We start from the raw sequence: 18,484 nt of genomic DNA, 5'->3' as shown, positions 1-18,484 counted from the left end.
CTCTGTATTTGCTAAAAGTATTTGCTAAAAAATTTGTTTCAACCATGTAAATCAGTGCTTGGTCAGCCTTATCACTCTGTTACAGAGCCAACTTCAAGCACTTCTACATTTGCCAGAGTCAATATTGACAGGCCATCATTTCTTGAAGCACTATTACGGTCCTGAAATGACTAGATAAAGTTAAAATTTGCATTTCAACATTGAGCGGAAATCAGAGCCCATGGACCCTTAGACTACCTTATCTTTATTTTAGGGTGGTGCGGTTCTTGGAGCACTGCCAGTGTATATTGTTACATGACAATCGTGTCTTTAATTTCAACATTCTGGAGCTTTTAAAAATATTTTTGAAAATTTTTGAAAAGTATTTGCTAACAGCTTAACATTTCTACTTTGACCTTCATAAGGTGCAATCCTAACCCCTTATATCAGTGATTTCTAGCACTGACATAAGGGCAATGTAGCTCTGAGGTAAGGGAACAGACATTCTCTTACTACTTTGAGGAGGCCTCTGTGAGTGACACCCAACTGCAGGATGCAGCACATGTCCCAGTGCTGGAAAGCACTGACATAAGGGGTTAGGATTGTGCCCTAAAGCTTTTAAAATTATTTTTAAAAGGCCACTTCTGTATGTTGGAGTCTCCTGGTTCTTAGCACTTTACCAATCAGTATCATCCATTTATCCATGAAAATGAATAAATGAAAAAAATCCTTTTTTGCCTAATACTGATGAAACCCATAAAGGAGGAGTATTTGTCAGGCTTCAGATCATCCCATTTCATTCATAATGGTAACAAAAGATAAAAAAAAGTTTCAGTAGCTAACATTTCACAAACTGTCTCAAATTTCAGTGGGCAACATTACCTATGGAGCCTTAGAATTACTTTGTCTTGATTTTAGGGTTTGCGTGGAAATTGTTTCCGCACTGTCCAATGAACACTCGAGACAACAAATATGGGAGAAAGGGCAACTTTATTTCATGTTACCAAGAGAAGCAGAGGCTGAGACCTGCAGCATCCGAGGCAGCGAAAGCCCCTGTGGTGCGGGGAGGGACCTCTGGGCGGTACCAGAAACCTCTGCCCCCAGGCGGGCATGCACCCGACTCCAAGTCACACCCCGCTACTGGGACAGCGCATCTCATCCATGTCTATCCCTTAAGGGGAAGGCAGCCGGACCGCAGACTGCGCCACCTCGAGCCGCTGAGCCTCTGAGGTGTGCCCCACGGTCCCGGCCCAGGGCCCCGTCTACGTCCTCATGCCACCAAGCCCCTGAGGACTGAAATAGGGTTCTGCCCTGCCTATGCCGCCTGAAGGTGCATGCCAAAGTCCCATTCACGCCTCCTAACCCACACCACCTGCCACAAGGAGGTATCAGCCTAGCGCTTGACCCCCCCGCTCCCAAACAGGGGCAGAAGCGACTTAAGGCCGTCCTGCAGGTCCTTAAGGAAGATGCCTGCGCCTTTCTCCAACAAATGAACACACATCGCCCCTGTACAGGTAAGGTAGCGACAACACAATTGCAAGATGCATTACCACGCTGCCAACAGTGCGAGACACCTAGCCACCAATGCCCTTGGTGATTTTCCTGCGCATCCTTTCAATCTTAGTGCAGCAGAAGGCCCTTCGCCATCCACAACGCTGCAAGAGGTCCGACCAGACCAAGGCGGTAACCAGGCAGCCAACACATAAGGGTGCTGCTGTCCTCACGGGCTCTGCTCATCAGAGCCAGACCAGATCTCCTGCAAAGGTCATTCTCGCCCAGGTGGAGCACTCAAAATGTCCGGTGGGCGGTTCACATTCAGTAACTTCATCAACGCGGGCAGCAGCTGGCCCCATCTCATCCCCTTCTTAGCTAACCAAGCGACCTGCACTGCCGGGCTGAGGCCCAAGTGCGATCTGAGGGGGGTTGCAGCTGCACTCTTGCGGGCCCAAAAAGACCATGGAGTGGCCGCAGCTTAATATGCGTACAGGGCTACCACAGTGTCCTGCAAAATGAAAGCAGAGATGTTAATGCAAGGTATCCCTGCTGCTGCTGCCGCAGCTTAACACACACCCTGGGCCACCACAGCGTCCTGCAAGATGAAAGCAGAGAGGTTATAGCAAGGCATCCCCTCCAGCGCTGCTCCCCCACAGATTGGGGAATGCCCAGAACACCAGAGTCACTGGTGAACCGTGCAATACTGGTCGACACAACATTACCCCTTTCCCGGGTGGGGGCAGAGCACCCATTAAACGGTTGCTAATAGAACGCCCCCTCTCAAAGAAGAAGGGGCCACAAATCCGTAAGGGAGGTTGTAACCAAACATTGCCCCTCCCCCAGGAGCCGGGACAGTGCACCCATTAAGTGGGCTGGTAACGAAACATCACCCCTCTCTAAGGAGAAATGGCTATGTGGGTTGTTAACAGAAACCTCCCCTCTTCCAAAGGCCTAGTGGCATTATGCCCACTAAGTGGGTCTGCACCAGAACACCCCTCTTCTCTGAAAGGAGTAGGGGCAGTACTCCTGGTAAGCACATTGTTGACAGAACACCCATTAGACAGCCGGGTAAACACACCCATTAGACAGCCTGGTAACAGATCATCATCCTCCCCTAAGGAGAAGGGGTAGCATGCCTGTTAAGCAGGTTGGTAATAGAATGCCACTCTTCTCTTAAAGGCGTAGGGGGCGGCACACATATCTCCTCTCTCAAGGAGCAAGGGCAGCATGCCCACCAAGCGAGTTACTAAATGCCCTGCTGATGCCCAGGGAAAACATAATATTAAATGCTATACTCTCATATTAAATGCCCCATCCACTCTGCCCCATTCCTTGGGTGCTGAAGCCTGGCCAGGCAGCTTTCAAAGCGGCTCCCACATAGATGGAGTGCATGCTGTAAGCAATCCGAGATGGCCAGGGGCTCCCCATATGCCTCTAAATATCCTCCAGAACTGATGAAGTATTAACAAGGAGGAGGTCAGGTGCCTGGGAGGAGATTGTTGTGGGTGGTTGGGCTGGTGTATCTGTACTGGCTTGCACTCATTGGAGCTCAGTTCATGCCTGTATACTCATCATTAAGTCCCATTAAAATCAATGGAATACACTCCCAGGAAAGTGTGGAGAGGATTGTAGCCTTAAGTCCAGCTATGTCTACCCGGATACAAGACCCCTTATACTCCTGGAACTTATTCCTTGGAAGTTGGAGCCAGGATCTGAGCCCTATGCTCCAAGCCTCTGCATGCCCCAACAGAAGCAAGCCCCCAATTATCCCCCTGGGGCTTACTCCCCATAAAGTGGGCGAGGACCGCAACCCTATGACCGAGTCTCTGTGTGCCTGTTCAGAATTGTCATGAATATGTACAGTTTAGGCCTAGTAGCATTGCAAAGCCTGAACCACAGTAACCCAGTAACACAGAAGGGGCTTGCAAGGGGCTTGCAGTCCTAGCTGCCAGGATTTACAATTCAATGGAAGGTGATAATGTAGCACCTGGGCAGCCAGAAAGAGGCCCATCAAGGATGGAATGCAGCTGTAGATCTCCAGGGGGAGGGAAGAGCTGAGAGGGAGAGCAGGGGGGAGGGAAGAGCTGAGAGCTTCCAGCCCCACTTCCAGAGGACAGGGTTTTTGTTCTTTGTCTCTAGTGAGAGAGGTGGTGGGTGCACCTCCTGCCCCACCAGGACCATGTGGCCTTTTAGGTAACTGAGGATCTACAAAAGAAGCTGACCCAGGTGAGAGTCAGAGATTAATAGAATTAGCTAGTTAGCTTTGTTGCTTTATGCTGATGTTTCCTAGAAGTTTTTATGCCTCTAGCATTTGCTGCCTTTGTAACCTTTTTGTAACCCTATGTATTTAATAAAGTAGAAAATCTTTTTACCATGTTGGTTCATTGTCTGTTGGGGACAAAGGTTCAGAATCCTGCCTAGCCATTCAGCAAGCTACCAAAAATCCTCATTGTGGACTAGAAACTTGAGGACTGAGACTTTAAGTAAAGGAAGTGCTCAACTATGGGGCTTACTCTCAAGAAAGTGTGTGTAGGATTGCAGCCAGAGTCCAAGGCTCTGCCTGCCTCCTCAGAAGCAAGGCCCATTATAGACTACGGGGCTTACTCTCAGGAAAGTGTGTCTAGGATTGCAGCCAGAGTCAAGGCTCTTCTTGCCTCCTCAGAAGCAAGGCCCATTATAGCCTATGGGGCTTACTCTCAAGAAAGCGTGTGTAGGATTATGGCCAGAGTCCAAGGCTCTGCCTGCCTCCTCAGAAGCAAGGCCCATTATAGACTATGGGGCTTACTCTCAGGAAAGTGTGTCTAGGATTGCAGCCAGAGTCCAGGGCTCTGCCTGCCTCCTCAGAAGCAAGGCCCATTATAGTGCAAAGGGCTTCCTCCCTGGAAATTGTGGTTGGGGTTGCAGCCCCAGCATTTAAGCCTCTGCCTGGCTCCTCAGAGGCAAGCCCCATTATGGTCTCTGGAGCTTACTCGCATTGAAAGTGGGTGATGTGGAGGCGCTGAGCTGGCGCCGCCTCCCATGGTGACTCCCCATGTGCGTGATCCTGCATGCAACAGGGATCAGGGACACCTCCTGGAGCCCCGAGCTGGCCTGCAGCCGCATGCAGGGAGCTGCAGCAGTCCTGCAGCTCGAGCCACACGCGGCCAGGCGCCTGCTCCGTGCCATGCAGATCCTGCTCCCACATGGAGCGCGCTGGGAGCCCTGGGCTTGCCTGCCATCTGCAAGCAGGGAGCTGCAACAGTCCTGCAGTTGCACAGTCAGGCACCTGCGCCTTCCGGAGGGCTCCTGCGATGCAGAGCCTGCTCCCACGTGGAGCGCACTGCGATGGAGCCCTGCGATCACAGCGCCCCTCTCCAGCAACCCTTGTGGGCACCCTCCCAGGAAGCAGCAGCAGGAGCGCCATGTGCGCTGGAGACCTGGGCAAGGCCAGCAGGGAGTCCTGGCTCTGAGCTAGAAGGCGGCAGCCTGCCCCCTCCGCCCACCAGGCCAGGGACTGAGAGCACACTCCAAGCATATCTGCTTGGAGCAACTCCCCCTGCCATCCACGGGGCTTACTCCCAGGAAAGTGGGAAACTCCCCTGGGCTTACTTGCAAGAAAGCAAGTCCCCCTGCACTCCCGGGGCTTACTCCCAGGAAAGTGTGCCTGGACTGCACCTGATCCTTCCTTGGGCAGAGCCTGTCCAAACCCCCATCCGCACTTTACAGATCAAACATGAGATCCATCGCAGGAGGCCTCCTCAGGAATTGTCACTGGTCCTAAGGTGGCTGGATGGGGTCAGGTCCACTCTATTCCCAAGGTGCCCACGTGCACAAGGAGGAAGAGGGCTGGGTCTCCTCCCCTTTTGTGGCTGCCAGACCCCGACCCTTCACCTCCCCCCTTGGGGACTCTCTTGTCCTGGCCAGGGCCAAACAAACTCCCGACCACCTCTTTAATGGGGTGCTCGGGATACTCTTGAATTGCAATCAGAGAGTATTGTTTCATGATGTTTATGTCTTTATTTCTCTAAGTATTTGCTAAAATTTCTATTTCAAATTTCTGAAGCATTTAAAAATATTTTTTAAACCCTTTTCCAAGGAGGTGGTGGAGTGGCGGGGAAAGAAAAATTTACAGAAGAGATGAACAATATAGATTGGGGCTTGCTGAGCCTGATTCCTCTGTTATAGAGTGATCTTCCAGCACCTCCATATTAGTTTCTAGATCTGCAGCTGAATGGGGAAAAACCTTAGTACTTTAGATCTGCTGCCACCATGCCAGACTACAGAGACAGGCATAGGATGGTCTGTCTGGGAAAACTCCCCTGGAAACTCCTCAATTGTCAAGCTTCAGAACATCCATTTTGTTCATAAACGTAACAATTCAGTAGATCACGTTTTCCAAATGGTGTTGATGTTGCTATGGTGCTATTTTACTGCCCTAGAATGAATATTGAAACTTAATTGTCTCCTTCAACTGTGGGTGGAAACAATAGCTATGGAGCCTTACAACACCTCTGTCTTGATTTTAGGGTGGTCATGGAAGGAATGCTGGATTAGTGGAAGTGAGTATGGTTACATGATGATTATGTCATTTCTTTAAGTATTTGTTAAATTTCTATTTCAGCTTTCTGGAGATTTGAAGAAATACTTTAAAAAACCTTTCCCAAGAAGCCACAGAGATGGTGGAGTGGGGGTGGGGGAGGAGGAATACACAGAAGAGATGAACAGTGTACATCAGTGCTTGCTGAGTCTCAGTGATCTTCCACAACCTCCACTTTTTGCAGCAGTCTGTATTGCTAGGTCATGTTAACATTTTAGCATTTCATGAATGTCTCCTTAAAGTTTAAATGTCTGTTTCAAAGTTGAGTGGAAATCTGAGCCCCGGCACAATCCTGGTGATAGCTTCAGTGCCATCCCCCTGCCCCACCCTTAAGGGGGCAAAGATAGGGCTTCTCTGGCTGGTGGGTCACAACCCACCAGTTTGAGAACCCCTGACCTAAGCACTACTAGGGCTCCATGGAAGACAGGGAGACTTCATTTCAGAGTGAGCAGAAAACTAGCATAACCTAGTTGCCTTGAGTATGTTTGTCTCTTCACCAGTAGGCTCTGTCCTGTCACTGCTGAGAATGTCAGAGGAGTATGGAGAAGAGTATGTCTGGAAAACCCTAAGTGCTAGACTGCTCCAAAATCAACATTTCAATAGGTAGCGTGCCCCTGGACAATATCTGGGTTGGGCATTCAGTCTCTGTATACAGTAGTGAAATAAGCAAACGTTTTAGAAGATATCCCAAACCATTATGGAATAACTTCTTTCTTTCTTTCTTTCTTTCACATCTAGAATGTTCTATCAGACTTGGGGGTGAGTATTTCTGCAACTTCTCCGTGTACTGAGTAAATAACCCACATGATTCTTGACATTGGAGGTTGTCTTTCTTGCCAGATGAAACGTGGGGAGTGAAATGTGTGGCTGAGCAAAGCAGAGGAGCAGTCAAGGGCCAGAAAAGATCACCTCTCCTCCCTTGTAAATGTGGTCACAGGAAGATGCCTTCTAGTGAGACAGACGTTTACTCCACCTAGTCAGTACTGTCAACGTAAACCAAGGGTGTCTAACTTTTTGGTAGGAGGGCCACATCATCTCTCTGACAGTGTGTTGGGGGCTGGGAAAATAGAATTAATTTACATTTAAAATTTGAATAAATTTACATAAATGAATATATGAGAGATGGAACTCATATGAATGAATGAATGAAGGTCTTGTGATAGCTCAAGGCCTGTAAAAGGACTTGTGTAAAGCAAGGCCAGCCTTTCCTTTGCTGCCGCTGCAGACATGACATGAAACAGACAATTCGCGGATGGAGCCCTCGGCCCACAGCTTGCATGAGAGGTTGAGCAGTTGGCCCTCACGCGGAGTGCAGTCACATCGTACCAGCACAAACTCCAGCAAGTCTCCAGTAGGCCAGAGGTTCATTGGAGAACTGGGGGCTCCCTGAGGGCCGCAGATAGCCCCTGGGCCAGGGTTTGGACATCCCTGACATAGACCTCTAGGATTTCAGGCAGAGATTATATTCTTGTCTATAGCCAAAAACGGCAGAGATTGACTTCTCTTTTGGACCTTTTGTAGGCAAAACATGTGCTCTGCCGCTGAACCATGGTCCTTCCCCAACATGGAAGCTCAGTATTTGCTCATTATTTCTAGGGGCTGTCTGAATGATAACCCTGTTGTTCCCACCATTCTGAATGAAAAGGGCTTTATGACAACAAGGTTCCATTACATGATAGCAAGCAAGGTTCCATGTGGTATGTTAGGGTATGGGCCTGCAGATGGAACACTTGACAATTAAGCCTCTGATCAAGGCCAGAATGAAAACTAAGGAACAGGATATAAAAACAGGATCGGAACAGAGAGGAAGGGACTCATGCTTCAGCTCGATCATAGCTGAGGGGTAGAAAGCAATCTGCTGCTCCAATTTATGGGAGGAGGAAGAAAGCTCTTTGGACATTAAGAACAATAATTGCTCAGTTCTGCCTTCTTTGTGCATTTCTGGACTTTAACGTCTGACCTGGTCTGCTGAAAGATAAACGGCCAAGGGTGCTAGTGTTGGGAAAAGCTGAGATGGATTGTGATGTTGGGAATTTCTTTATCTGTGTCATATCCTTGATGTGTACCGAGGTAGTGAACTTCAATCACGGCTTCCAAGTGGGGTGGAGACAGGCAAATGTAGATGAAGTGAAATGATTCAATGTTTGCCAAATGTACAGGAAGTTCTGAAAGGCAAGAGGTGTAGAAAACAGATAATTTGCATGCCGAAAGGTCGAGAAGCCATTCATAATATTTCTATTTCTGACTCACTGAATTTCCATTTGCCATCATGGAATTCCAAACTACAGGGATATCAGTGAAAGTCCTCCTAACAGTTTGATTATTGCTAATATTCTGTTTATTTGAGTTGTTTTATAAGCTGCATCAAGAGATAGGTGATAAATATTGTTTTTAAAAGAAAACTATTGTTCTTCTTGTTGTTGTTATATTTTTGCACAGTCAGGTGTCATCGACTGGTTTGTTTTACTAGACATCAGCTCCTTTCCAAGGACCTAGGATGTCTGACTTTTATCCTATTTTAGTGTTATAAATATTGTCACAAAACGTAAACTGTTCCTAGTAAAGCTGCTTTTTGTAGTGCGTGGATGGCAATTTCTGTGGCCCCTATGCTGTCCAGGTGCTCTTCAAGGTGTTTTGGAATTGCACCGAGGGTGCCCACCACCACTGGGATCACTTTGGTCTTCTTCTGCCACAAACTTTCAATTTGTATTTGTAAATCTTTGTATTTTGTTATTTTTTCCAGTTCTTTTTCTTCTACTCTACTGCGACCTGGTATTGCTATACTGATGATTTGACTTTATTTTTCTTTCTTCTCGACTACAGTTATGTGTGGTGTATTGTATGATTAACATTTACCTCTTTGTAGTTGGAAATCCCATAATATTTTTACATCTTCATTTTTAAACTTTCTCAATTTTTTGCTCTCACCAGTTTTGGTTAGATAGCTTGTATTTTTTAACAGCTGTTTCATCATATCATTGTTGCTACCTTGTCATGTACACATCCATTGGAGATAGACTAAGCGACACAGGGCCCAATCCTAAACCATGCACGCCAGCTTAGTGCTGGCACACACTGTCGCAAACGTGCTGTAAAGCACATTTGTGAGCCCTTAGTGCCAGTGGAGTGCCAGAGCTAGCCCAGGGATTTGCAGGGACTGTGAAATAACTATTTCTTGCTTCCTGTTTTCTCTTTTAGCTTACTAATGGATTAAATGCAGTGAGTATTGCACTTTTAAAAAATATTGACAATTTGAGATTTACATAATGTGAAGCATCTGAGTTATCAGTGATGCAGTATGGAATATGTTCCATGAATGTCATTTCCTGTAATATTTTCTTGTTCCTAAAACTGCATTGCTTCTTGAAAACGGGTGAAAAACAGCCCATTCTGAAAGGACAGATTCAGGGTTGTCTTAACAGTACAGAACAGGCAAGAATGATTTCTTGCACTCTTTTTTAGCATCTTGGTGAACTATTGAGTGTAGTCAGCTTCCAGGGATGCCATTGCCAGGAAATGGAAAGTGGGGGAAAGTGGAGATGAACAGGGATGTTGGGAATTTCTTTAGCAGGCTGATAGGTCCTGATGCATAGTGAGGCGGTGAGATTTCAACCATGGCCTCTGAGTGGGGTAGAGACAGGCTAAAGTGGAAGAAGTGAGAGAATGATTCAGCTTTGCCAAACACGTTCGGAAATGGAAGGATGGTGTTGAGGCATAGGAAGCAGATGGCCCATTCAGAGAAGCCCAGAGAGAATGAATTCATAGTCTCTCTGTTTCCATCTCTTTGAATTTCCATTTGCACATCAGGGATTTGCAAACTTCAGTGATTATTGATAAAAGCCCCCCTCTTTATTATTGTTTTTCGTTTGTTTCTTGAGTTGTATTATAAACTGAATGAAGGAAAAACATTGAAAGCATCTGTGATTAAATTTAATGTAAGCAGCACTGAAAAAACCTTGGAAAAACATTAGACAGGTAGACCAATCCAAACCTGCATTTGAGCTGGCGTCGCGGTCCCTGACCCAGCTCCAAGTGCCACGATGGTGCCGACTTGAGAGCCAGCTGGACTGTGCAGAGGCCTGCGCCAGCTTGACCAGCCCGGATCCCGACTCTGCACAGGCTGAAACAAGTAACTTTACGGCAGGGAGCAAGGGGTAGGGGAGAGGATGGCAGGAGGGTGTTTTGGGAGGGGACGTTTAGGGGCAGAAAAGAGCAGAACAGGGGGCAGGCCTGGAAAGGGGGGAAGATAGGTGTTGGCAGCGCACATATTAGCCTAACCCCCCTCTTGGCCAGTCCGGCAATACATCAGTCCTCTCAGATTAGTGCCAGCTAAATAGATGGCAGAGATCCTAGTAGCCCCATAGGGCAGGCTGGGGTATTACTTGGGGTTAGGGGAGAAATACAGATTGGGAACCACTCAGCCAGAATTCTGAAATCCGAAGTTTTCCGAAAATGAGTTTGAGTGTGGGCATTTCTAAAAACTTTTTTTAACTGTTTGCATGCCGGTAGGAGCCAGCCAGCACAGTGCAATGCATTCAGGAACTCCCCTGCGGGTTCCTGCGGGCCCAAAAGATAATGGAGTGGCCACAGATTAACACGCGTATCAGGCTACCATAGTGTCCTGCAAGATGAAAACAGAGATGTTATTGCAAGGCATCCACTTTTTGCTGTTCCCCCCACAGGTGGGGTATGCCCGGATTCTATACGCGTCATTTGCGCACGTAGCGCCTGTAGGTTGACGAACGCCAACAGCCTATCCTTTGTATGTCCTCCCCTGACAGCCCCAAGGCAGCTGCTGCGGAGGCTGCGCCAATGCAGAGGGAGTGTAAGCCAAACTCCCTAGGCTGCAACCCTAAAACCCCCAGGGCTCATGAGAAAATTGCCCAAAACTGGAACAGCGTGAGAGGAGAACCATCCCTATGCTGGAACAGGGCTCCTAAGCGCTCCCCCGAGAGTGCAAAATACTCCCTTAACACCGCAACTGGGCACAATGGCATTCCCACCACCTCCCTAAGGGTCACCGAGCAACCAATGCCCCTTTGGTCCATCTTGGACTGCCTGAGGTTAACTGAGACTCCTCCGGGCACCCAGGTTAGGTCCGCCCTCAGGAGGGCCCACGCTGACTTGTTTTTTGCCAGGAACTCGCTGGGGCGAAAGCACCAAAGAAGGCTGTAAGCAATGCTGCCCTGAAAATTTGAACCTCATATGGCGATGAACAAAGGGTCGTGAAGGTCCCTGCGATACCCCTGAGCAACTCTGGCGTGATGGGGCACCTGTGGTCCCGGACAGGGTGTGTTCTCTTAGCAAAACCCTCCAGCATCCTCCGCACTCTGAAGTCCTGAGTGAAATTGGGGTAGCCCCCTGATTTTGAAACAAAAGCTATGGCAGACATGAAGCCCGGGAGGGAGCTAACCGCCCTTCCTGACCGCTGCAGGTGTAGAAGGAAAAGCAGCAGGCGCTCAAACTTTGCTGGCCACAGACTGGGCAAGCCAGCTGGCTGTCTAAAATCAGCGAACTCAGTTACCTTCCGTGAGTAGCCCCTCTGCGTGCTGGGCGCCAGAGAGGCACATATGACCTCGTTTACTTCTGTAAGCCAAGGTCCCAGAGCCAAGGAGGCATGCAGTCCGGGGATGGCGCCGCCCCAGGGGCGAGTTCCTGAAATCGTTCCTCCTGAAATCAAGACAAAGCATCCGCGATGCAATTCTCAACCCCTGGGACGTGCTGAGCTACAAAAAGAGCATTAATGCGCAGGCATTGCAATACGAACTGCCACACAAGCCTCATGACCCTGGGGGATTTGGAAGACACCGAGTTCACTACGGCCACCACTGCCTGGTTGTCGCACCAAAAACGCACCGAGGCGTTCTGGAACTCGCCATCTACAACGCTGCAAGAGGTCCGGCCAGACCAAGGCGGTACCAGGCAGCCAACGCATAAGGGTGCTGATGTCCTCACAGGCTCTGCTCATCAGAGCCAGGCCAGACATCCTGCAAAGGTCATTCTCGCCCAGGTGGGGCACCCAAAACGTCCGGTGGGTGGTTCACATTCAGTAACTTCATCAACGCAGGCAGCAGCTGGCCCCATCTCATCCCCTTCTTGGCTAACCAAGCGACCTGCACTGCTGGGCTGAGGCCCAAGTGCGATCTGAGGGGGGTTGCAGCCGCACTCTTGCGGGCCCAAAAAGACCATGGAGTGGCCGCAGATTAATATGCGTACAGGGCTACCACAGTGTCCTGCAAGATGAAGGCAGAGATGTTAATGCAAGGTATCCCTGCTGCTGCTGCCGCAGCTTAACACGCACCCTGGGCCACCACAGCGTCCTGCAAGATGAAAGCAGAGAGGTTATAGCAAGGCATCCCCTCCAGCGCTGCTCCCCCACAGATTGGGGAATGCCCGGAACACCAGAGTCACTGGTGAACCGTGCAATACTGGTCGACAGAACACTACCCCTTTCCCAGGTGGGGGCAGAGCACCCATTAAACGGTTGCTAATAGAACGCCCCCTCTCAAAGAAGAAGGGGCCACAAATCCGTAAGGGAGGTTGTAACCAAACATTGCCCCTCCCCCAGGAGCCGGGACAGTGCACCCATTAAGTGGGCTGGTAACGAAACATCACCCCTCTCTAAGGAGAAATGGCTATGCGGGTTGCTAACAGAAACCTCCTCCCCTCTTCCAAAGGCCTAGTGGCATTATGCCCACTAAGTGGGTCTGCACCAGAACACCCCCCTTCTCTGAAAGGAGTAGGGGCAGTACTCCTGGTAAGCACATTGTTGACAGAACACCACCAACCCCACCAAAGTCGGGTAAGCACACCCATTAAGCAGCCTGGTAACAGATCATCATCCTCCCCTAAGGAGAAGGGGTAGCATGCCTGTTAAGCAGGTTGGTAATAGAATGCCACTCTTCTCTTAAAGGCATAGGGGGCGGCACACATATCTCCTCTCTCAAGGAGCAAGGGCGGCATGCCCACCAAGCGAGTTACTAAATGCCCTGCTGATGCCCAGGGAAAACATAATATTAAATGCTATACTCACATATTAAATGCCCCATCCACTCTGCCCCATTCCTTGGGTGCTGAAGCCTGGCCAGGCAGCTTTCAAAGCGGCTCCCACATAGATGGAGTGCATGCTGTAAGCAATCCGAGATGGCCAGAGGCTCCCCATATGCCTCTAAATATCCTCCAAAACTGATGAAGTATTAACAAGGAGGAGGTCAGGTGCCTGGGAGGAGATTGTTGTGGGTGGTTGGGCTGGTGTATCTGTACTGGCTTGCACTCATTGGAGCTCATTTCATGCCTGTATACTCATCATTAAGTCCCATTAAAATCAATGGAATACACTCCCAGGAAAGTGTGGAGAGGATTGTAGCCTTAAGTCCAGCTATGTCTACCCGGATACAAGTCCCCTTATACTCCTGGGACTTATTCCTTGGAAGTTGGAGCCAGGATCTGAGCCCTATGCTCCAAGCCTCTGCATGCCCCAACAGAAGCAAGCCCCCATTATCCCCCAGGGGCTTACTCCCCATAAAGTGGGCGAGGACCGCAACCCTATGACGGAGTCTCTGTGTGCCTGTTCAGAATTGTCATGAATATGTACAGTTTAGGCCTCGTAACATTGCAAAGCCTGAACCACAGTAACCCAGTAACACAGAAGGGGCTTGCAAGGGGATTGCAGTCCTAGCTGCCAGGATTTACAATTCAATGGAAGGTGATAATGTAGCACCTGGGCAGCCAGAAAGACGCCCATCCATCAAGGATAGAATGCAGCTGTAGATCTCCAGAGGGGAGGGAAGAGCTGAGAGGGCGAGCTTCCAGCCCCACTTCTGAAGGACAGGGTTTTTGTTCCTTGTCTCTAGTGAGAGAGGTGGTGGGTGCACATCCTGCCCCACCAGGACCATGTGGCCTCTTAGGTAACTGAGGATCCACAAAAGAAGCTGACCCAGGTGAGAGTCAGAGATCAATAGAGTTAGCCAGTCAGCTCTGCTGTTCTATGCTGATGTTTCCTAGAAGCTTTTATGCCTCTAGCATTTGCTGCCTTTGTAACCTTTTTGCAACCCTATGTATTTAACAAAGTAGAAAATCTCTTTACCACGTTGGTTCATTGTCTGTTGGGGACAAAGCCCCAGAATCCTGCCCAGCCATTCAGCAAGCCACCAAAAATCCTCATTGTGGACTAGAAACTTGATGACTGAGACTTTAAGCAAAGGAAGTGCTCAACTATGGGACCCACTCCCAAGAAAGTGTGTGTAGGACTGCAGCCAGAGTCCGCCTGCCTCCTCAGAAGCAAGGCCCACCATAGACCATGGTGCCCACTCTCAGGAAAGTGTGTCTAGGATTGCAGCCAGAGTCCAAGGCTCTGCCTGCCTCCTCAGAAGCAAGGCCCATTATAGACCATGGGGCCTACTCTCAGGAAAGTGTGTCCTGGACTGTGGCCAGAGTCCAAGGCTCTGCCTGCCTCCCCAGAATCAAGGCCCACCACAGACCATGGGGCCCACTCTCAAGAAAGCATGTGTAGGACCATAGCCAGAGTCCAAGGCTCTGCCTGCCTCCCCAGAATCAAGGCCCATAGACCATGGGGCCTACTCTCAGGAAAGTGTTTCCAGGACTGTGGCCAGAGTCCAAGGCTCTGCCTGCCTCCCCAGAATCAAGGCCCATTATAGACCATGGGGCTTACTCTCAAGAAAATGTGTGTAGGATTACAGCCAGAGTCCAAGGCTCTGCCTGCCTCCCCAGAATCAAGGCCCATAGACCATGGGGCATAGGATTACGGCCAGAGTCCAAGGCTCTGCCTGCCTCCTCAGAAGCAAGGCCCATTATAGTCCAAAGGGCTTACTCCCTGGAAAGTGGGGCGAGGACTGCAGTTCTATGGTCCAAGCCTCTGCATGCCTACTCAGAAGCAAGCCCCATTATAGTCTAAGGGGCTTCCTCCCTGGAAATCGTGGTTGGGGTTGCAGCCCCAGCATTTAAGCCTCTGCCTGGCTCCTCAGAAGCAAGCCCCATTATGGTCTCTGGGGCTTACTCGCATGAAAGTGGGTGATGTGGAGGCGCTGAGCTGGCGCCGCCTCCCATGGCGACTCCCCATGTGCGTGATCCTGCATGCAACAGGGATCAGGGCTCCTGTGCTGGCCTGCAGCCACATGCAGGAAGCTGCAGCAGTCCTGCAGCTCGAGCCACGTGCAGCCAGGTGCCTGCTTCCATGCCATGCAGAGCCTGCTCCCATGTGGAGCGCACTACGACCTGCTACTTGGGCAGGCAGGACCCTGCGCTCACAGCGTCCCTCTCCTGCAACCCTTGTGGGCACCCTCCCAGGAAGCAGCAGCAGGAGCGCCACGTGAGCTGGAGACCCAGGCAAGGCCAGCAGGGAGTCCTGGCTCTGAGCTAGAAGGCGGCTCCGCCCACCAGGCCAGGGACTGAGAGCACACTCCAAGCATATCTGCTTGGAGCAAGTCCCCCTGCCATCCACGGGGCTTACTCCCAGGAAAGTGGGAAACTCCCTGGGGCTTACTGGAAAGAAAGCCAGTCCCCCTGCACTCCCGGGGCTTACTCCCAGGAAAGTGGGAAACTCCCTGGGGCTTACTCGCATGAAAGCAAGTCCCCCTGCACTCCCCGGGCTTACTCCCAGGAAAGTGTGCCTGGAGTGCACCTGATCCTTCCTTGGGCAGAGCCTGACCAAACCCCCATTCCCACCTTACAGATCAAACACGCTGCACATGAGATCCATCGCAGGAGGCCTCCTCGGGAGTTGCACTGGTCCTAAAGTGGCTGGATGGGGTCAGGTCCACTCTATTCCCACAGTGCCCACGTGCACAAAGAGGAAGAGGGCTGGGTCTCGTCCCCTTTTAAAGGACCACCATAACTGTCCAACCCAGCCCCCTACACCTCCCCCTTGGGGAGGGGCTCTCGTGTCCCGGTCAGGCATAACAAACTTCGATCACCTCCTTAAAGGGGGCGAGCGTGCTTCCTTAATTCCTGAAGCAATACAAAAGTATGGAGCACGTGTTTGTTTTGCCAGATTCATGATCCAAGTTTCACTTAGAGAACTTATGCCCACTCTGAGCTAATTAGCTCCCCTACGTTCCCCCAACAATGGCCCCAGTTCTCCACTGCAGCAATGCTGAACCCCACCACCAGGGTGGCTGCCTGTTCAATCTGCAGAGGTCTTCCTTCCTCTCCTCGCCTCGCCTCTCCTCTCCAGCCAGCAACTTCTCCAGCCACCACCACCACAACTTGGTCTTCAGTAGGACCAAGTAGCAGCCACAGAACCAGTGTCTCCAGCAGTCTCTGTTCCAGCAGTCCTCAGAAGTCCATTCATCTGTCTGTCCATTAGTCAGCTAGTCCATTGGTCAGCCAACAGATCCAGCAATCCATCAGCTAGTTCCACAGTCCATTAATCCATCAGTTTAGCTAGCTAGCTGCACCCATCCTTCCTTCTCCAAGCTTTCCTTTTTCTACTACACACACCCCTTTTCCTCTTGCAGGTGCTGCTTTTAACCCTGAGGGCCTTTGCCTCCATGTGGCTGCAGCTGTGCAGCACATTCACTGCAATCTAAGGCCTTGGTGGTAACCCCATGCTTGCCTGCTAGAGCTACTGTTGACACCACACCCTATCTCCTCAAGGGATATTGTGCATTTCCATTGCAGTGTTTACCTGAGGCAAAAACATGATGAAAATACCAGTGGCGCATGATGGCGTATTGCCACTTTTGCCCTCCCCCCTCCTGCTAGGTGGGCAGAAGGTTGAAAAGCTGGGCTCACTATTGGGTGGGCCATTTTGCGGGGTGAGGTGAGATGTCTTGCAGTTGGGCTCCGCTGGGCGCCCTGCTTGGATCATCTCTGTAGCCAACCTTGCTTAGTCCATTCTTTTTACTGCTATTCCTAGGACTCTTCTGTGGCTCTTCGATCAGCTGTTTGGCGCTGTTCTTAGCGCAACTGGTTTTCCACCATGCTCTCAGCAAAGGATTTCTGAGGACCACTCCTGAAGATCTAGGCATCGGTGTTTGCTCCAGTGGGGGGCCATGGGCTCAGGCTGCCCAGGGCCCAATCCTATTCAACTTTCCAGCACCGGTGTAGCCACAATTCAGCCCCAAGGTCCAGGAACAAATGTTCCCATAACTTGAGGAGACATCTGTGACTGCCTCCCCACCATAGGCTGCAGCGCACATCCCATTAGCATGGATGCATTAGCATGGATGCACCAGCACTGGGAAAATGGAAAGGACTGGGCCCCCAGTCAGGGACTAGCCTCGTATCCTAAGGTGAATTTTAGCATGCACTCAACTAGTGTTACTGCCAGTGGTTGCCCTTTAGTCTCCCCCTATTTTTCAACGCTTCAGTTTCATCTGTTTGTAAGAGTGCATCATGGCCACCCCGCCGCTTGTGCAGGCTGTTGCCATCTCAAGGTACCGCAATGACCGGTCTGTGCCACTGAGGGAGTACGGCCCCTTCAGGACTGAGCACTTGTGGGGGTCGTAAACTGCCATGGAGCAGGCAGAACCCTGAGTGCAGCCTCAGAGCTTGGTGGGAAGGGGATTGAGGCACCATGGCTTCTTCCCCAACAGGGGATTCAAGTGGCTCCCAGGGAGGTTGTGGCGGAAGCCCAGTGAGCCAGGCCCCCTTGCCTCCCTCCGCTCCTTCTCTCCAAAGTTCCCACTCTCAGGCAGGCAGGCTCTTCTGTGGTTTGTCCTCCCCTTCCCCACAGCCTTCTCAGGTGTTCCCCCTGACTGTGTCAGGTGAGGGGAGCCAGGCAGGTGCCTGCTCAGCTTGGCTTCAGGCCGGCAAACCTCCCTGCTGGTGACCTGCCTCTGAGGCCTTTTCAGCCGTCCAAGTTAGTCTGTGGCTGGACACTGTTTTTAGCCACTTGACTACTTATTGTTTTCTGCCTTTGTCTTTGCTGGAGCTTTGTTTTCCCCTTTTCTCCTTCTCTAGTATGCCAGTTTGTTTCACAGACCATTTTCTTTCCCGTTGTCTGGCTCCCTCTTCAGGGGCCTAGCGGCCATTTTCTTTCTGGCTCCCTCTTCAGGGGCCTGGCGGCCATTTTCTTTCTCCTTGTCTGTCTCCAATTTCAGGGGACTAGTGGCCATTTTCTTTCTCCTTTCTGGCTCCCTCTTCAGGGGCCTGGCAGCCATTCTCTTTCTCCTTATCTGGCTTCCTCTTCAGGGGCCTAGCAGCCATTTTCTTTCTTCTTTCTGGCTCCCTCTTCCCTGGAGGCCATTTTCTTTCTCCTTGTCTGTCTCCCTTTGATTCTTCCCATCTGGCCCTTCAGGCTTGGGAATGATCCAAGTTGCTGCTGAGCTTCAGCTGTGTTGACTTTCAAGTTTGGACTAGGCTTAGGGGTCTGTTCAATACACCAAGCATGTAGTTAATGCACTTTTAGGTTGTTTGCTTTTCTCAGTGGGGCCATGATGTCTCCGGGCCCCCACCCTTTTTCTCTGCATGTCT

The sequence above is a fragment of the Tiliqua scincoides genome, chromosome 10 (assembly GCF_035046505.1).
Source record: "Tiliqua scincoides isolate rTilSci1 chromosome 10, rTilSci1.hap2, whole genome shotgun sequence".
Lineage (NCBI taxonomy): Eukaryota > Metazoa > Chordata > Lepidosauria > Squamata > Scincidae > Tiliqua > Tiliqua scincoides.
The sequence above is the reverse complement of the archived record's forward strand: the minus strand, read 5'-3'. Positions refer to the sequence as shown.